Here is a 13,116-nt window from a genome sequence, read left to right as displayed (position 1 = left end):
TTTTATCTTTCAACACCTTATCATAAAATTTCTCGCATTCCATGTTACATTTTTGCATAACAATAAGCAGCTCGAATTGTATCAACACTGAATCTAGATTTTCTCCTTTGACCACAAATTATTCATAAGTGAAAATACTCTCTCCACAGGAGCTGTACTCCCAGGAAGACAAAGAATAAATTCAATAATGTTATTGAAATCTTCATAATAAATATTTTTTGTTTTTAATTCAGAAAATTTTTTTACCCATCTATCAGGTACAGAAATGTTTTTTTTATTCCACATGCATTTAGTTTCCTCACAATTATACATCTTATAACATTCCACTGATCAAATACACGAGGTTCACCTGTTTCAGTCAACACCACACTAAATATATTTTAAATATTCTAAATATTTCTAGTGTGGTGTTGTTTCAGTGCTCGATAAGGATTCCTAATCCAGACTGTCCAGTATATCTTTCCATTCATGTACCTGGTTTAATAGCACCCACTTGAACTTCTCTGAGTGTTTCACATTCGGAAAAACACTGAAAATAATGTCAACTACTCAATTCCTTGTTATTGAGCTATGAAAATTATCTGTATCAACATTTTTGATGAAAATAACGAATTCCAGTAGACTTCGTTCAAAATACGGGAAAAACCGGGACATTTTTACAAAAAAAAGTCGGGACTGTCCCGGGAAATACGGGACGTATGGTCAGCCTAAGGTGACCATTTCTTAGAGAGAAATATGGGACACTGGGATTCCAAATACTGGGAAATACGGGACATCGCCAAAAACGACTCCAAAACTAAACAAAGTTGCCAAATATTATTGAAATTGCGGAAAATCACAATGGCGGGAAATGATGCATTACTGCAAATTGCAGTGGATTAAAATGTATTCCACAAAAAAAAAAAAAAAAAAAAACGTTCACCAAGGCAAATGTGGGAGATTAATATTCTCATATTAGTTGCAATTATCATAAAAAAATTTATGAGTTGAAGAAAAGAATGTCAATCTTTGACTTCAATAAAGAATAAAAATTCAAGCAGGCTTCGTGTAAAATACGGGAAAAACTGAGACGGCCAAAAAAAAACAGAAAATACCGGGAAATACGGGACGTATGGTCACCCTAGTTAGAAATATCAGGTTAGTTGGAGTCATTGAGAAGAAATATAAGAATTTATTATATATATATATGAATAGGGTGACCATACGTCCCGTATTTCCCGGGACAGTCCCGGTATTTTCTGTATTTTTGGTCGTCCCGACTTTTTCGCAAAAGTGTCCCGGTTTTTCCCGTATTTTACACGACGCTTACTTGAATTTTTATTCTTTATTGAAGTCAAAGATTGAAATTATTTTTCAACTAATAAACTATATTATGATAATTACAACTATGAATGAGAATATTTATCTCCCACATTTGTCTTGGTGAACGTTTTTTTCGTGAAATTCATTTTAATCTACTGCAATTTGCAGTAACGTTTCATTTCCCGCCATTGTGATTTTACCGTAATTTCAACAATATTTGGCAACTTTGTTTGGTTTTTGGCATCATTTTTGGCGATAATTGACTGTCCCGTATTTGGAATCTCAATTTACTGTATTTCTCTCGAGAAAATATGGTCAGCCTACATACAAGGTAACTAATATGGCGATTCATGAAACAAACAAATCTAAACGAATGAAATACAGAAACAAATAGTTTTTCCTTTTTAATGGGAGCTAGAAATTTCGATTTTTTTTTCAACTTCAAGTTATCGATCTGCCTGATTTTTTCTTCAACAAATGCTTGATTAAAGCTGCGGAATTTCTTCAATGTAATTATAATTATGGGCCCATAATTCATTTAAAAACATCCGAAACTCTGTATGGATTGATGCAATTGGATAATATAAGACAATACGGAGACATTAATTCTCATTTTCCCGCTTGAGAAGACATAAATAAAAATTTGAAATCAATGTTATTGCATGAATATACACGTCAAAAGTTTGTCTGGCTCATTATTTTACATTTAATTTTCTGGGCTCCGTCTCTCTAAACGAGTTCGATTTCGAAAACCAAAGATTCAATTCAGTTTTTAAAATTATTGATGTGGCGAAAATCCCCACTGAATTTCCGCAATTCTACGCTAAAATCTGCAATTTTAACATGAGGCTTTTCCGGGGCTTTTCGGATAGACGTCATAATCATCATCAGTATAACTCCTGAGGGACATGCACTGGATGATCCCCATAGCGTAGCTGCCAAGTAGGGTGACCATACGTCCCGTATTTCCCGGGACAGTCCCGGTATTTTCTGTATTTTTGGTCGTCCCGACTTTTTCGCAAAAGTGTCCCGGTTTTTCCCGTATTTTACACGACGCTTACTTGAATTTTTATTCTTTATTGAAGTCAAAGATTGAAATTATTTTTCAACTAATAAACTATATTATGATAATTACAACTATCTCTATAAATGAGAATAATTATCTCCCACATTTGTCTTGGTGAACGTTTTTTTCGTGAAATTCATTTTAATAGACTGCAATTTGCAGTAACGCTTCATTTCCCGCCATTGTGATTTTACCGTAATTTTAGCAATATTTGGCAACTTTGCCCAGTTTTGGCGTCATTTTTGGCGATAATTGACAATGTCCCGTATTTTCCCGTATTTGGAATCTCAATGTCCCGTATTTCTCTCGAGGAAATATGGTCAGCCTACTGCCAAGTCACCCGAATTTCAGCTTCATCTCCCGAACTTTTACGAAAATCACAAAAAATCCCTAATTGTCCCTGAGAAAAATCCCCGCTTCTGAAAACAATTCTTGTGGGACAGTCTCTTGCCTCTGTTTTCCCCTCTTTCGAAATGACGTTACACGTCGTAAATGGGGGAATAGTGTGAAATTCTTTTTTTAAGGAAGTTTTTACAAACCCCCTGACGGTAACAAGAGAAGTTGTTTGTCTTATTGTGCAGAGAAGTAGCTTAGCAGACAATAGCCCCGGATAATAATTGAAGTGACGCACATGTGGTCAAAACTCCCTCTTTTGTTGTAGTTAGTTACGTGCGATAATAAAACATGAATACTGATGAGCGAAAAAATATTTAACCAATTTTAAAGATACTTATTGCGATGAATTTCCTTTCATCAAACGTTATAGAAAAAAGGCTGACTTTTTCTTTTTGTACTGTTAAGATAGGGTGACCATGTTTCCTCAAAGAGAAATACGGGACAGCGCCAATTATCGCCAAATTATGACTAAATTTCCAATTATGGCACAAAATTTCCACTAAATGTCAGAAACGGCGTTTTTTAATCCCCCAAGTTTGAAAGACTTTAAAGTCTTTCTGAAATTTCAGAATGAGTTCTTTTGTGGTGATTCGAGAATCCAGAATATTTTGTTTCTCATTAATCTCGATTCGAATTTATTTTTTCGATCCCTCACTCAACCTTTCTCCTTGAAGTGAAGGAAAAAAAAAGACTGCTAGCAGAACATTTTCACATATTTAAGATTACTTCGTGCTATATATATATACATAAATATTCTGTGAAATTCATAGGCAGTTTCCACGTTTTGTTTAAAAAAAATCAGTCGCTATCCTATGTTTAATAAATCTTTTAAATGAATTTTCGTTCACAGCTGCCTGTCAAATCTGAAAAGCAACACACTTCTGATGTAAAAAAAATATGAATAAGCATAATGTTCTGTATGGTATTGTTTATATTCAGAATTACTGCCTCACTGAATATTTCAAAAATTTTCAACTCACCTTTTATCCATGTGCAATGCAACAACAACGACAAAAATGGTAATAAATATTTTATTACACGTTCACAACTTCCAAATAAATACGCTGTGTCTGAATAAATATAAAATTGTAAAAAAACAAGACAAATAAGCTGAAACATTGCAAAAATTAGAGTAAGGGAGCCTCTGCATTGTTATACCATGGATATTTATCTGATGAAGTTACCCGTAAAAGCAAACTTTTATCTTTCAACACCTTATCATAAAATTTCTCGCATTCCATGTTACATTTTTGCATAACAATAAGCAGCTCGAATTGTATCAACACTGAATCTAGATTTTCTCCTTTGACCACAAATTATTCATAAGTGAAAATACTCTCTCCACAGGAGCTGTACTCCCAGGAAGACAAAGAATAAATTCAATAATGTTATTGAAATCTTCATAATAAATATTTTTTGTTTTTAATTCAGAAAATTTTTTTACCCATCTATCAGGTACAGAAATGTTTTTTTTATTCCACATGCATTTAGTTTCCTCACAATTATACATCTTATAACATTCCACTGATCAAATACACGAGGTTCACCTGTTTCAGTCAACACCACACTAAATATATTTTAAATATTCTAAATATTTCTAGTGTGGTGTTGTTTCAGTGCTCGATAAGGATTCCTAATCCAGACTGTCCAGTATATCTTTCCATTCATGTACCTGGTTTAATAGCACCCACTTGAACTTCTCTGAGTGTTTCACATTCGGAAAAACACTGAAAATAATGTCAACTACTCAATTCCTTGTTATTGAGCTATGAAAATTATCTGTATCAACATTTTTGATGAAAATAACGAATTCCAGTAGACTTCGTTCAAAATACGGGAAAAACCGGGACATTTTTACAAAAAAAAGTCGGGACTGTCCCGGGAAATACGGGACGTATGGTCAGCCTAAGGTGACCATTTCTTAGAGAGAAATATGGGACACTGGGATTCCAAATACTGGGAAATACGGGACATCGCCAAAAACGACTCCAAAACTAAACAAAGTTGCCAAATATTATTGAAATTGCGGAAAATCACAATGGCGGGAAATGATGCATTACTGCAAATTGCAGTGGATTAAAATGTATTCCACAAAAAAAAAAAAAAAAAAAAAACGTTCACCAAGGCAAATGTGGGAGATTAATATTCTCATATTAGTTGCAATTATCATAAAAAAATTTCTGAGTTGAAGAAAAGAATGTCAATCTTTGACTTCAATAAAGAATAAAAATTCAAGCAGGCTTCGTGTAAAATACGGGAAAAACTGAGACGGCCAAAAAAAAACAGAAAATACCGGGAAATACGGGACGTATGGTCACCCTAGTTAGAAATATCAGGTTAGTTGGAGTCATTGAGAAGAAATATAAGAATTTATTATATATATATATGAATAGGGTGACCATACGTCCCGTATTTCCCGGGACAGTCCCGGTATTTTCTGTATTTTTGGTCGTCCCGACTTTTTCGCAAAAGTGTCCCGGTTTTTCCCGTATTTTACACGACTCTTACTTGAATTTTTATTCTTTATTGAAGTCAAAGATTGAAATTATTTTTCAACTAATAAACTATATTATGATAATTACAACTATGAATTAGAATATTTATCTCCCACATTTGTCTTGGTGAACGTTTTTTTCGTGAAATTCATTTTAATCTACTGCAATTTGCAGTAACGTTTCATTTCCCGCCATTGTGATTTTACCGTAATTTCAACAATATTTGGCAACTTTGTTTGGTTTTTGGCGTCATTTTTGGCGATAATTGGTGATGTCCCGTATTTTCCCGTATTTTGAATCTCAATGTCCCGTATTCCTCTCGAGGAAATATGGTCAGCCTATATATGAATATAAGAAGAAATATAATATCCTTATTTCTCCTCTAAGGTTGGAGTTTCTTATTCATGATCCACAGTTTTTAGAAACGCACATTTTCTGTGAAAATATTTTAATCATTTGGACATTTTGCATTCATGCAAAAAACTTAAATAGTCTATAGTTAAACAGATATCAGACTTGTTTATAGCTGAAATGATTTCATGGTAGATCATTGAAGATTTAATAAGAAATCTGCTTTCAATAAATATATTCCGAGAAAAAATGTTTTTAGATTAATCGTACAACTTCAACTTGTTGATGACAGCAGTGTGTACACACTCCTCAAAAATCATTAACTCATTTCAGCCACACCAGAACTTTGCCACTGGGCTTATCCCGTTGCCAAGATTTCTTCCAGCCCAGCTTCGTGTCAGAGTCTGGAACCCATTTTAGTATTTTGACAGTAGAGTTGCAAGGGAAAAGCAAAGGGAGGGTCTCTTCAGGTGTTGAAATAGAAACACTTTTTTAACTTATGAGGAGTGGAAACACTTTTTTGTGTGAAGTCATTCTGAACGTTTAATTGGACCAGTGGCGTCGGAGCCGGGGGTGCTGTGGGTGCTCGAGCACCCACGGAAGTTTGTAGAATGGGTCCGAGCACCCACAGAATTGATTCAAAAATCGAAATTTCCTACATGAATCTCAAGATGGGTACCCACAGATTCGAAACGCTTCCGACGCCCTTGAATTGGACACTAAAATGAGAAAGAGTTTTTGAGGGAGTAGCTTCATGAAGATATGTTGAAAAAGTGAATTATCATGTCACTAGCTTTTCACCAAGAGGCAAAAGTCTTTTTGTTTTCCAGTGAAACATGGTTACTTTTCCATAAATGTAGTCAGCACCAACTTGAAGACTTTTTTTTTCACTCCAAAGTTGGCAACCTGATAACCAAATCAACGTTTTGCTAGTTTTGGCAACCCTTTATCGAACCGCATATTTTTAAAATACAATTTTTGTATAATATCCCTGTATTTTTCCTCATTTTTCACATATTTCGACATATTAGTTTGATTTCATGTAAAAGTCGAATATTTTTGTGCAATTGTATGGGTTCTTAGTCAGCCATCTTGAATTGACCACCGCAAAAGCAGCGATTTGTTTTGCGCGAAAAAAGTTGCCACGCTGGCCGTGACCACGCTTATGGAAAATTAACCAAACACACGATTGTGAAGGTACATTTTAAAATTAACTTTGTTACCTCACCTTAGTTACATTATTTTGAATATTAATTATTTTCAAACATAGTAGGACTACAGCATTGGCGTACGCAAGGGGGGATTGGGATTCTAACCCCAAGCCAAGATTATAGTGTTATTTTGCAGGAAAAAACGTAAAAAAACCCTCATTGAGAAGAAAAAAAATTGAACCCCCCCCCCCACTTGAGAAAATTCTGTGTACGCCTATGGACTACAGTCACGCCATCTCTTAGCAATATTGAGAAATACAAAAAAAAAACACGCAGAATATAATGCAACGTGTAAGTAGCGACAAATTCATTTCCAATGATGCAATTTTTCTCTTTGCCACATGACATGCGACTCCGACTGTATGGGTATAAAAAAGCTGAATGTATGACATGTGACACAGACCAAGAAGGGATGCCGCTGTGGTGGTCGAGTGGTTATAGTGACGGACTCGCGATGCGAGGATCCGGGTTCGAACCCCACAGTGGTGATCGGCTGAAGTTGGTTTTCCGTGGTTCCCAACTTCAATGCGCGAATGCGAGCCGATCTCCCCGTTAAAAAGTCTCGCCACAGAGAGCAACAGGCCTACAGCGTTACAAATATGCAATCACTCACAATTTGAAGTATACATGGCAGCACCGAAATATCAGACACAACACTAGCTACACATTCAGACTGTTAGGTGCACTCACTTTGTTTCAGACTGCCACGAAGCTGGGCTGGAAGAGATTTCGGCAACGGGATAAGTCCGGTGGCAGAGACCCTGGCGTTCAGTATCAAAGAGCAGTGTTGCTGAAATACAGCGTCCTTTTTCTGTGCATATGAGGTGTGATATAGGTATTTTGAAATCACGTGGCTTGTTTCTGCCAGGGATAGAAGGACCGATTTCTGAAAGTTCTAGATTTCGCACTAAGGGCACATTTTTGAACTGCTTCCAAACTATTGTGGACCGTAATTGCATCAGCACAATTAACAGTAACTGGGGAACACCAGGTACGGGGGCAATTTTCTTCGTAGTACATGAGGACCCATAGATATTTTAAAAACTGGTGATCAAACATTTAGCATCGTTAATAATAAATCTAATTAGTTAGATATGAATAACAAACTTCACTCAAGTTTTTGTATATTTATACAGTAGACTCTTGCTAATCTGGTACATATCAGACCAAGGTGTGCCAAAGTACTGCAAGTCCTATTAAAATAATGTAAACTTCTGCGCTCAGACATAAAGACAGTTATTCCTCTTCTATGATCGAAGAAAGCCTGCCTAAAATATGCCGGATTATTAGATGGCGCAGATTATCGAGAATCTACTGCATTACTTTTTTCTTCAGTTTATCTAGATTTTAGTTTAACGTTTATAAATAAATTTAATCTATTTCAATGAAAAAAAAAATTTCTTCTTGAACAGGTCACAGAGCGCCACAAGCAGATCTCAAAAGAAAGCAAAAGCTGCTAAGACACGCCTTGAATCGGATGTAGATCAGCCTGGTCCTAAAAACCAACAATTAAATGTCAGTCAGTGATGGGGAAATTTATTTCTTGCAACAAGAAGTCACTAACTTGCAAGCTGAGCTTCAGAAACTGAAGACATGAGTTTTCAGATACGAATTCATCAAGAGTGATGAAAAACAATTACATTTCTGTACTGGTGTAGTAACCAGTGAAATCTTTGATCCGATTCACAAATTATGTACCAGAAAACGTATTGATTACTATATTAGGTGGAATGTTGTGAATTTAGCTACGGAAGACCAAATGCTGATCACTCATGAAATCGAGACTGAATTTGTGCCACGCAGACCTTGCAGCAAGGTTTTCAGTTAGTTCGAGCTCTGTGAGCAACATTTTTATAACATGGGCTCATTTGCTGCACACATATTTACATGAGGTACTTATGACAACTGTACCTTCCCAGAAGAAAAATCAAACATGCCTCCCGAAGTGCTTCAAACATTTCAGGAACTGTAGAATGGTCATTGATTGTACAGAGATTTTTTGCTGCAGTGCTAAAAAAAAATGGAGCATCAAAAACTATTTTACAGTAATTACAAGCATAGAAATACAATGAAAGGGTTAGTTGGGGTTGCGCCTAAAGGTTTTGGCACTTTTATACAAATACAAATACAAATACAAATACAACGCCACAACAGGCAAAATGCCCAACGAGGTGGCTGATAAAAAGATGCCCATAAAAATATGGATGTCATATGTTTCAAAAATACAGCAACCCAATTAAAAATGCAATTAACACAAATTACAAACAATATATACACATGATAAAATATTATACAATGCCCATAAAGAATACTTATGGTTGTCTTATTCTAAGTATGGATAGCTTCTCGATTTACCCCAACATGTTTATCGTATTTCTTTTTAAACGTGTCAATTGTGTTACCATTTACTACCTCCGGGGGTAAGCTATTCCATTTATTAACAACCCTATTGGAGAAAAATTCCCTGCGACACCATAACCTTGCATTGTCCCTCACCAATCGATACTGGTGTCCCCTTGTAAAAGCAGTCGATTGGCGGTGTACTAAAAGTTCATGGTCCATCCCTATCCATCCCATTGAAAATTTTGAACACTTCGATCATATCTCCTCGACACCTGCGTTCATCCAATGTAAACATATTCAAAAAATGAAGTCTTTCTTCATAACTCAAGCCCTGTGTGCCAATAAGGACACGCGTAGCTCTTCTCTGCACCCCTTCAACCAAGTCTATGTCCCTCTGTAGGTATGGTCTCCGAAACCTTACAGCATACTCCAGTCCAGGGCGAACTAAGCCTCGAAAAAGCGGAAGAATGACTTTAGGAGAACGCGAAGAGACCTTTTTGAAAATGAGACCAAGCATTCTATTCGCTTTTTTGACAACCGCTGAACAATGTTCAGAAAACTTAAGTCGCTCGTCAATGAGAATTCCCAAATCGGTGACTCTAGTTGCATCCGGGATAGTGACACCATTCAACTCGTAAGAGAACCGTGGGTTGTTCGAACCAAAATGAGCGACCATGCACTTATCTATGCTAAACGTCATGCTCCATTCATTTGCCCATGCTGCAATCTTGTTTAAGTTGGTCTGGAGCAACTCCCTATCGCTTTCATTTCCGATTACCCCCATTAGCTTCACATCATCTGCGAATTTGCTAGTAATTCCATCGATACCCTGATCGAGTTTGTCGATAAAAAGTGAAAAAAGTATGGGGCCAAGGACACTTCCCTGAGGAACTCCACTTGTGACGTCTGTCCAACCAGAGAATTCCCCGTTCACCATAACTCGTTGCGACCTATCTCTTAACCACGATTCTATCCAATTCAGCAAGTTGCCCCCTATTCCAATCTCGTGTAAACGCTTCAAGAGTTTGCCATGTTGGACCCGATCGAATGCCTTCTGGAAATCAAGGTAAACAACGTCGACATTTTTGCTCTTACCCAAAGCCTTAGTCACGTAATCATAGAAGCAAAGGAGGTTAGTTACACATGACTTCCCCTTCCTGAACCCATGCTGATTATCCGACAATACATTATTCTCGTCTATCCACTTCACAAACTGCCTTTTGATGATAATTTCCAAAATTTTCGAGAGGGAGCTCGTCAAACTCACTGGACGATAATTAGACACCACTTCTCTACTACCCTTCTTAAATATCGGAACAACGTTAGCCAGTTTCCAATCTCTCGGGACGATACCCTCAGCAACACTACTCCTGTATATCTGTGCGACTGGCCCCAACAATTCATTAGCACCTTCCCTGAGAACCCTGGGATAGATATCATCCGGTCCTGGTGCTTTGCTTGCACATACATTTCTTAGAAGATTTAGGACCTCCACGTCTTCCACTTGAATATCGTTGAGCGTTTTATTACCCCATGCAACACCCGTATATCGAATATCATTATCTCCATTAAAAACCGACGCGAAAAAGTCATTGAAAGCACTACACATGCCTACATTGCTCTCTACCTTAGAGCCTCCTATCGAGAGGGGGCCAACTGTCCCCTTACATCCATTATTGACGTATCGAAAAAATGATTTTGGGTCAGAGCCAATGTTATCTGCCAACCTAGATTCAACTTGCTTTTTACTATCCCTTATCGCTTTCTTCAACAGTCTTCTTTTATCAGTAAACAATGATAGGTCACCTCGTCCACTTTTATACTCTCTGAATGCTCTTTTCTTTTCAAGATAAAGGTTCCGCACGCTATCCGTGAACCATAGAGGGTGTGATGTACAAACACGCTTTTTTCGAACAAAGGGTATGACGTCGTGCAAAACAGAGGACAGCTTCGTACTAAATTCTTCCCATTGACTTACCACCCCTTCTGATTCCAACCGGTCTTTGAAAACTTCCGCTAACCTTCTTCGCAAAACAACTTCGCGAGTTGTACCCAGGTTCAACATCTGACAAAGAAATTGTTCGGCATTGCGGAATACTCAATGTTTTTGAACCTGGGGACCTGATACTAGCAGATAAAGGATTTTTGATTTCGGATTTGGTTCCTCCCGGTGTGTGTGTCAATGTACCACCATTTCTTTTTCAGCAGCAGTTTTCTCCCAGCGAGATCGAAACTACTACAAATATCGCCAGGGCACGAATTCATGTAGAAAGAGCAATTGGAAAGATAAAAGTTTATAAGATTACCAGATTGATTGCCAAGCCCCTTCCCATTTGCCACTAAAATTTGGCAGGTTTGTGCAGTTTTGGCAAACTTTCAGTCCCCTTTATTAAAAGAGGTTGCTGAATCATTTGATTTTTTTTACATTTGCTCTGTTGCCTTAATCCTCATTGGTTCAGTATGATAAATCTAAATTTACTTTCCTTACCTCTCCACCTTAAAAATGTTTTACCCTCAGACTGGGAAGGAAAAATATTTATACCTGCATTAGTTTTGTTGCAAATGACGCAATCCTTAGTCGTCCACACTACAACATAAACCGTATTACAATTGGCCATGTACAGTTCTCCTTGAGCTTGATGGAAGTATTCGTGATCTTTATTGATCACAAATTCATAATTTTTTACTGAAAAGAAATACTTTTTGTCCTCTTTGAGGGCCTGCAAAAGCTTTTTGATCTCTGATTTTATAAGGGCATTTAACTTCCACAATGTACTCTTGCCCATTGTTATCTGTTGCTATGCCATCAGGACTAGCACCTAAGAACCCACAACTGTGCAGCCAGATGCCAGTTGGTTTGACTGCCATTTTAGTGGCTTCTTTGAATTTGTTGATGGCCGTGTCTTCGTGTTGGTGACCCCATTGAACTGCTCTAACTCCATCTGATTTATATGACCCCATCAGTTTCATGAAAAGGGAGGGTGGATAACGTTGTCTCTTAGTTGTCATTGAGGACAGCACCAAAATTGCTGGCTGTCAACCTGAAATTCTTACAGGCTCCCCACTTCCAGTTTTCATGTTGTCCCACAGTTTCCTCTGCTATAAAATATATCTGTTCGTGTGTCAAAGAGCAGTGTTCCTTAAAAAATAATGTTTTGTCGACACAGTGGCGAAACTCTTCAGAAAAAATTATGTCCCCCATTTGATAATTAAAGTTTTTCAAGTCATCATCTGGTTCTTGGCTCAAAATCCATGAAAAGCCAACACAGTAATTTCCCTTTGCAAGCTTTTCGCACAGCTCTTTCCGTATTTCATTTTTTTCCCTCTGTATCCAAGTTAACCGGCTTGTATGCTCTTGTTGCAAACAAGTCTGAAACAGTTTTCACCTCAGATTTTTTCTTTGGCATTGTTTGATTCCACATACAAGGTCTGTCCGTCACAGAAATATTGTGATGGCAGTATATCAGCAAAGCAGCCATATGGTGACATATTCCTTGTCCCCTAGGGCAGGAACAGTGGGCCTGAGTGACTTTGCCGCTTCCATCTAGATATGCCTGCGAAACAGTAAAACAAAATTACACACATATATATATATATATATATATATATATATATATATATATATTTGTTGCTAAAGCACACAAATTCATTTAGATCATTATAATATTGTGATTACAACATCATGCCCCGTTGATTATTAGGAAAACCAATGTTGACCACAGATATAACGAAATGAATATCCCTATGCAACAGAATTTTAATTATTGGATCATTTTTAATAGACCATTCAGGCTCAAGGAAATGACTGCATGGCAGGCAATAAAACTGATCCTTTCTCCCACACACTTTAGTTACACGAGTCCACTGGGCAATAGGCAATTGTTGAGCAGGAAGCACAACAACAATTTATAAATTACCTCACAAACAAAAATGTATCTGCCAAAATATACTA

General features: G+C 37.0%; 1 pseudogene; it reads left to right on the top strand.

Moving 5' to 3' along the window:
* Window positions 1-8,593: 8,593 nt before the first annotated feature.
* Window positions 8,594-11,628, top strand: LOC149089483 (uncharacterized; annotated as a pseudogene).
* The last annotated feature ends 1,488 nt before the right edge of the window (window positions 11,629-13,116 follow it).

The sequence above is a fragment of the Pholcus phalangioides genome, unplaced genomic scaffold (assembly GCF_987345545.1).
Source record: "Pholcus phalangioides strain wild (caught in Gottingen) unplaced genomic scaffold, Ppha-v1.0 ptg000002l_1, whole genome shotgun sequence".
Taxonomy (NCBI): Eukaryota; Metazoa; Arthropoda; class Arachnida; order Araneae; family Pholcidae; genus Pholcus; species Pholcus phalangioides.
The sequence above is the reverse complement of the archived record's forward strand: the minus strand, read 5'-3'. Positions and strand labels throughout refer to the sequence as shown.